We start from the raw sequence: 8578 nt of genomic DNA, 5'->3' as shown, positions 1-8578 counted from the left end.
GGTTCAAGTCAGCTCACCTGCCCGGCAGCCATGCACAAGCCTTTCCACCCGGCACACTTAATACGGAGCTTCAAATACTCACATGTGATGTGGCCTCAGTCTGGGGAAACAACCCTCACGTGCCGTATGTTTGGGGAAAAGGCGATGCTGAAGATGCCCAACCTCTGCCAATGTCCATTTCTACTTTTTAGTCATTATTCCCAACCTGCAGTTGAGAAATTCTAAATTAATTAGAATTGGCTTCTTTGTGTTCCTAAAAAGAGATTCTGTTTCAAGAACCAAGTAGGAAACATAAGGAAAGAAATAATTTAGATTTTCAGTGTACTCGTCCTAACTTCTACAGGCTGTTTTATAAGAATGTTTGATTAAAAAGAAAAGAGAGAAGAATAAAATAACGTAGGATCTTAGTGCATTAAAGAATGCACTGCGGCATCAGCTCGAGCCATTCTTCCAACTTACAGGGTATCCCTTCTCCCCCGTTCTCTGCTTGGCGAACTCCTATTCATCCCTTCAAACCCTAGCTCAAATGCCCTTCCATCTGTGAAATGTTTTCTGACAACACTGCCCTTTTTCATCTCCAGAAATAATTAAGTGTTTTTTTTTTTTTTAATCTGATGCAACCACACAGGAATCAGTCTGCAAGTTCTGTCTTATAAACTCCATTTCTAATCTTAGTCTGCATTTTCATCTGCTAACTTTTATGGAGTGTTAACTATAGAACAAGGTATTGGGTGCTTCATTAAATCCTTACAACAACCCACAAAAGAGAATAAGTTCTCCCCATTTCACAGATGATCATGTTGAGGCTTAGAGAGGCCTCCTTCCACCAAAAGTTTCATTCTCTGCTGAGGGGCCTCACTGGCCTCTGTTCTGCCCTTGACATTATAGTGGAGAGAAGGAAGAAATCTTGAACTCCCTCTGGAAGAAAGGGCTTATAGACCAAAGTCCAACCCAGCCTCCTGCAAACAGAGTGTCCCCTGGAACTTCTGAACCTCAAGGCAAGAGTCCAAGAACTCCCCATCTGGATCCGAGCAGAATCCCATCCCCGATTCCCCCAGAGGAAGGCCCATCACGCGGCAAGCCACTCCAAGGGTCTGCGGGTCCCAATTAGCCTTCAACACTATTCCTTCTGGTAAGTGGTGGCTGAGTTCGACTCATGTGGAATGCGATGGGTTTGGTTTGCCACGGAAAAGCACGCAATCGTGCAGTTACAAGGGGCTCATCGTGCTGGCACGTGTCGCCGGAGTGCCAGAGACGATCACGACAGCAGGAAATGATCTCCTGCAAACGACGCATCCGATTTGTGTCTATGTTCAGTCACGCTGTTTCATAAAGGCACGTCAGGGTCACAGCCTTGCACGGTCCGCGACCGCTTCCTGAGAGACCGAAGTCAGCTCTGGGGTTGCGACGTAGATCGTGCTAATGCACTTGGCTAAACGCAAGCGTACGCGTGTGCCTTTGATGGAGACACAAGCACCGCTGGAAGCCTAAAAGAAAGTGAGAAGAGGCCCATGACGGGGCGTGGGGGCCACCAGCAGGTGCATTTCACACCGAATTATACCGGGCAGTGAATTTTCCTCTTTGTCCTGCAGGCTGCGGACTCTCAACAGTGAGGACCACACCTTATTCAACTCTGGTTTCCTAACCTTAGTACAGCCCCTAGCACGTAGCAGATACTCGGAAAATGAGGAAATGCTCAAAGTTCGCGATTCCAATTTTAGAAAGATGAAAACTAGGCATATACATAGCTTTTACTGGGAAAAGATTGAACAAAACGGCCTTAGCACATTATAACACGATAGCATGATGCAATATTATATATTTATTAAAAATAATGGTGGGTCTGTCAACAGAAGAATAGATAAATAAAATGTGGTCTAACCATACAATGGAATATTCTTCAGCTTTATAAAGGAAGGAAATTCTGACACACGCTACAACGTGGATGAAGCTCAATGACATTATGCTAAGTGAAATAAGCCAGTCACAGAAGGCCAAATAGTGAATGATTTTACTTATATGAGGGACCTAGAGCAGTCAAATTCACAGAGAAAGAAAGTAGAATGGGCGTTGCCAGGGGCTGGGGGGAGGGGAGAATGGGGCGATGGCATTTACTGGGGACAGAGTTTCAGTTTCGCGGGATGGAAAGTTCCGGGGAGAGACGGTGGTGACGGCAGCGCGATGGTGTGCGTGTGCTTAACGCCACCGAACTGTGCACTTAAAAATGGTTAAGATGGAGGATTTTATGTTATGTGTGTTTTCCCACAACATAAAAACAAACATTGGAAGTTTTGTAGAAATGGGAAAATGCAATATGTTAAGTGCAAATAGCAGAATGCGAAATGGCACGGACCGTGAAAACACACACGCACGTGGAAAGGAATAAGCAAGAGCGAAAGCAGTGCATTGTGGGTAGTGGGATGATAACCGTTTTATTTTTTCAACATTTATTTAATATTTTCACTTTTCCTCCTAATATTCTTTTTTTTAATGTATTTATTTAAATTAGTTTCAAGTATACAGTACATTGGTTAGACATCTATATAGTTCATAAAACGATCCCCCCAATTGCTCCCTCCCTCCCCTGGCCCTCCACCTAGCCTCGTATTAATGCCGACTGCATTCCCTCTGCTGTGCTCCCCACGCCTGTGACCACCCATCAACTACTAATTTGTACTTCTTTAACCCTTCACCCCATTCTCCCAGCCCCGCAACCCCCCTCCCCTCTGTCCGTCACCAAATTGTCCACTATATCTGTGAGTCTGTTTTTGATTAGTTTGTTCTTTTTGTTCCTTAGATTCCTCAATAAGTGAAATCATATGGTATTTACTTTTCTCTGTCTGACTTATTTCACTCAGCATAATAACCTCTAGGTCTATCCATGTCACTGCAAATGGTAGGATTTTTTTTTTTTAATGGCTGAGAAATATTCCACTGTATATATGAATTCTTAACAACAACAAAACAACGAAATAAAAAATGCCAAAGGAATATCTATCAGGGGAAAGGAACAAAAAGACAAACAGATCTGAATGAGATGGACAAAATAGTTAGGGTCGGGGGTGTCTATGGTTTCTGACCCAGAAAGATACAGAGCTCATTTCGTGCCAATAGTCCCTTAACAAGTCCCTTTGGATGACGAAGATGGTGATGATGATGGCGATACAGTCGCACTGTACAACGATGGATTAACTAGATAGGAGAGAATTCTATAACCTAAGGTCGATGCCGAATCATGAGGGAAGATGAAATGTCTACACACAGACTCCAAGAGACACAGAAAAGACAAATGTTGTGTGCTTCCACTGACATGAAGCACCTAGAGTTTGGCCATGACCATCAGGGACGGAGGTGTGCGTCTAGGTTGGACTGGAGACCACGAAACCTGATTTTCAACACGCCAAGAGCAAATCGCTTCTCTTCTGGCTTCACTTTCCCTGTCTGTGACATGGAAAGTCTGCATTGAGAAACCTTACAGCTCTAGCGGAGAGTTTGCAAATGGACAGAGCTTATCAGTCCCTAAGAAGTTATGAAAAAGGATAGAAATAATTCAACGCTGGCTATCTAACAGCCTCCTATTGCAAAAGGATTTCCGTGACTGGTATTTTTAAATTAATCGGATGCATATCGCAGTGCTCACAACAAAAATATGAATACAAACAAGAGAAATTCATGTAAATATACAATTATATTATGCACATTATATAAATGTCATATAAACTCCGAGAGGGTAGAAACAAACCATGACTACAGATAATCATGAATAAATAACTTGTTATGCTGAGCTGTTTCTCGAAGCACAAGGTTTGCATTACGGAAAATGACTTCTATTACCCGTCCCTTCTTTGTTGATTTTCACGTAGGTCTTATCCACTGCAGAAACGTAATAGCGGCAAAGCAGCAGTCATCGCAATTGAATATTTCAGAAGATGCCAAAGTGCCGGGTCCTTCGAATTCGCGTGAATATCTGGGTAGCATGCCGCGGTAACAGGATTGTACCAAGGGATGAATGGCGAGGGCAGGGGCGGGGCTTGGAGGACCCCGAGGGTACAGCAGAGAGAGGCTGGAGAGGGACATAAGCTGGTGACCGCTCACAATGTATAACTGAGGTCGACTTCCTCTGAAACCATTAGAGATGCTCTGGTCACCTGAGTGCCTCGAGGACAGCCTTGAGCTCAGTGACGTTCTCTGATGCGCTGACTGAGGAAAGAATTCAGAGAGAATTCTCTCGGCTCTTGCAAGAGTCAGGGGATGCGGAGAGCACAGGGGGATCTGGGGAAGCAGAACCAGGCAGGTGCATCTTTAGGTCTTGCCAGACTCTTTAGGGGAAGAAATAGAATGCCGGTGGTTGCGAGTCAGGAGGATGGTTTTGCAAGCTGAGGTCACCCACTAACTCTCAGAGTCCGCACGCTCAGTGTTGGCTTTTTGAGAGTGTCACAGAGCTAAATAACCAGTAAATAACTTACTGGTTATTTAGCTACTCCACAATCCAGTGCAGGAAGGCGATGGTTCCTTCTGCAGGGAAGCTCACAGAGTTGGGAAAGGCCAAATGCCAGCTAAAGAGAGGCAGATGCTGACTGTGGCTCTGTGTCAGGCTTCCTGGTTGAAAATGAATCAACCAAGGTGAACAGTTACCTGCTTTTCCAGACACTCCATGCTGAATAACTGACCTTATCGCACCGACGTAACTGGTCCTCCGGGGAAGTCAAGGTAAGACGTGGGAGACTTATGAACTGAATGTTTGTATTTAGAGGCAGGCTCTTTGGGAGGTAATTAGGTTTAGGTGAGGTCCTGAGGGTGAGTGCCCACGATGGAATTTGTGCCCTCATAAGAAGAGGAAGAGATTTCCACCAAGTAAGGGTACAGGCAGGAGGCAGACATCTGCAAACTAGAAAGAGGCCATCGCCCAGCACAGACCCCTCCCACGGCTTGCTCTGGGCCTTCCCAGACTCCTTTGCTGTGAGAAATAAATGTCTGTTTATAAGCCCCCCAGTCTAGAATATTTTCTTATAGCAGCCCAAGTGGACTAAAACGATGCCACAACTTACCAGATTACTTCTTATCAACTCAATGGCGATGGTGATGATAATGGATTGAACTGTGTCTCCCCAAAAAGATACACTGGAGCCCTAACCTTTAGTACCTCAGAATGTGAGCTTATTTGGAAATAAGGTCTTTGCAGATTATCCAGATAAGGTGGGCTCATTAAGAGTGGTGCCTTAATACAAGAGGGAGATTCAGACACAGAGACCCAGGGAGAATGTCACATAAAGATGGAGGTAGAGATCGGGGTGTGACGTCCGCAAGCCAAGGGAGACCAAAGGTTGTCCACAAGCCACCGGAAGCCAAGGGAGAGGGCTGGAACAAGTCCACCCTCACAGCATTCGGAAGGGACCAGCTCCGATGACACCATGACCTCAGACTTCCGGTCTCCAGCCTGCGAGACAACCAGTTTCTGCTGCTTAAACCTCAGTCTGTGGTTCTCTGTAACGTCCGCCCTGGAAACTCATTCAGTGGTGACGAGAAGGACGGCTACCCCAATGCGGATGCCCACGCGGACCGCGACTCTGGCGCTTTGAGGGCCTCAAGGTGAATGAGGACAAGACCCAAACTTCAGGGAGAGATCGCCTCGTGGGTGACTCCATCGCCACTATCCACATCATCTCAGTGGTGACTCTGTTACCACTGTCCATGTCATGTTAGCCACCTTAGCAAGTGGCTAAGCCTCTCTGTTCGGTTTTCTCATCTCTGCCACAGGGACGACGTAACAACCCAGAGGGTTGCCACTTGCCACAAAAACTATGAGAAGTAACATACATACCTGCTCCCCTAGTAAATATGCCACTACTACTAGCTACGATGTATTTATCCCAGAGTTCCCAGTTTACAGAACCCTTTGCCGACACTCGGCCTAACCCTCCCATTCATCTTGCCCCCAGCTAACCACTGTTCTTCCCACCACGAAAACTTGGGAACCGCAGCCTCTGAGAAGCCGGGCTCGAAGCCTCGTACGTGGGGGCACCCCGACCCAGCCTGGAGACCCCCACCTCTTCTCTAGCCACTTGAGGCTTGCATAGCCTGGAGAAAATGTCTGTTCCATTTAAGCCATTTAATGCGTAGATTTTATACCCTAAACAAAGATAACACTAATGAATTCACAGTCAACCTTTTCAGCCCTGTGATAGCAAAAGATTTTCAGTCACTTTAGCCCGAGCTACATCTGCACCCAGGGTCCCCCAAAGAAAAGGACAACACATTAATCTTTGTCCTCCTGGTGTTGAGCGACCTCTCAAATAATCCATTGCCGGCACGAACTGAAACTCAAAACCTTAAAACGCCATCTATCTGGTCCCCAATTAAAACATAATCTTTTTAAGCTGCCAATACCCACTGCCCGGATCAATAGAGGGGACGATTATGAATGGCGTTTCCTAGTTGTCTGGTCCGACAGGGAATGGATTACTGCTGTCATATCCGGGGGGAGGGGAAAGTGAACCCCGGTAACCACGGGGGGTTGGCGGGGAGGATACAATAACCTGGTTTCTACCTCCGGTTTAACTGATGTGGAAATCGTATCTGACCATTCCAGCCACGAAGGTGGTGTTTTTAAAATCCCTGTTAGGCCACAGTATGGTTTTCAAGAAATGAATTAAGCATCCAGCCAGGCATTCAAGGAGTATTTTGGAAATCAGGTGCTGGGCAAGTGGGAACAACCGTGAGGTTGTCGCTTGGGTGGGCGATGTCCCAGAAGCCACAGGCCTTCCTCCCTTGCCACTTTTAACACGTGAGATGCGGGATTTCATGCAGGTGAGAGGAGTCTGCACCTGGACTCAGGGCTCCTGCCACCAAGGGCCCACATCTCTTCAGGTAAGGAGGCCAATTCACCCAACTCCGAACCTCACACTCACTGACGCCTTTCCACGTCCCAGACATCGGCAGCCCCTGAATCCAGCAGCACCCACACCCCACAGTAGAGGGGACTTTCTCTCTCAACGTTTGCCGTGCGGAAGGAGGGGGAGACTCGTGGCTGAAGCATCATTCACATGAGCCAATGAAAAGGAAGCGTGGCACGCCTGACATGAACGAAAACAGTCTGGTCGCTCCGAGATACATGCCCACGTGCCCTTCTAGGCCAGGAGGGTGGGTTGGCGGCCGCGCTCTGAGTTACAACCTCAAGAAGTCAGCCATCTCTTACCTACTGGCTCCTCCCTGCCGTCTCTTTAAGGTCTCTGCTTCTCCCATTTTGGATGCCATGCGGATGTGGGAGGGGATGTGGGAGAGATGTTAATAGTTAGTGGGCGTCTACTACATAGTAGGCACCACAGCTCATTACACGTGATGTGCACAGCAGAGGTCACTCGTGGCCAGTAAGGAGGGGGACCGCTCCTCCCAGTTAACAGACCCCCCCTGTCCTACTCTCCACAGTGTCTGTTTCTAGAAGGCAAGTTCCAGACTCCAGTGGTGGAGAATCAGGGAGCGGACCGAGAAGGCCCGAGAGATGCTGAGCAGCAGATGAGACGGCCTCAGGAGAGTGGAGAGGGGGCGGAGGGAGAGACAGGCAAACAAGCCTGTGGCCGGGGAGACAGGTGTCTGCGTCCTCTCTCGCAGAGCTAACTGGACAGAACACATGTTCTCAGGAAGTGCGGGCACGGTGCAGTTAGGGAGGAGAGAAAGGGTCCGCGAGAGCTACTGGAGAGAAGGTCGGTTGGATTCTTTCAATATTTTTCAACAGACACAAGTTCAAGATTAGAGCTATTGTTATTACGTTAGTTGTTTAGATTACTGGCGTCTTTGTGATTCTTTCCATGTAGACTCAGAACTTGAACAGTTTTGCAAGGTGGGGGGACCCTCTGGCTGGCACCTGAGATCTAAGGGCAGTTCACAGCATGGACTTTGGCAGCCACATGGTGGAGCAAGGGACTGTGCCCCAGAAAAACAGGGGTGCTTTCCCTAAGGAGGTGTCAGCAGATGTCTATGATAATGACTGGTCCGGGGTCACACCGGCCAGACGTGGCAAAGCTGGAAGCAGTCGCAAGTTCCGTCCCTTCTGGGGCCTCGGCTCTTTGCTTTGGACGAGCCGCCTGCCCTGGTTGACCACACGTCCTGTACACGTGTCAAAGGGAGAAAAAAGACGCATCCCAATGGACTAATGACAGACGCGTGAGAGACCCTATAAAGGTGAAGCCATATGCCCTCAGTGGCGCCTTTTCAAAAGGTGAGCAACTTGTGGACAGATGAAGGCTTGGCAACCAGGAGAATGAGCCAGGGTAGGGATGGGGCAGGATCATCCCAATTGGGGGGTTCAGAGAGTAGAGATGGGAATAAAATTGGAGAGACAGGTCGGTTCAGGTTGGTAGGGCTTCGAATGCTAAGATTAGGGCTTCAAATGCTAAAATGAGGGCTTCGAGAGGCAAACGCCCACGAGGACTCTTGCCTAGGAAGGAAACGCTCACCCCCTCACGCTTAAGGAAAAATTCAAGGGAGAATGTAAGATGCCACGTTTCGCTGTGGTTCTGCTTCTTGTGCTGGCTCTCTCGAAGCAGAGTCATCTATAAAGGTCTGTTCCAACTCACGTAAC

Source organism: Pteropus alecto, unplaced genomic scaffold, assembly GCF_000325575.1.
Source record: "Pteropus alecto unplaced genomic scaffold, ASM32557v1 scaffold8, whole genome shotgun sequence".
In the NCBI taxonomy this organism is placed as follows: Eukaryota; Metazoa; Chordata; class Mammalia; order Chiroptera; family Pteropodidae; genus Pteropus; species Pteropus alecto.
Note: the sequence above shows the minus strand (reverse complement) of the source record.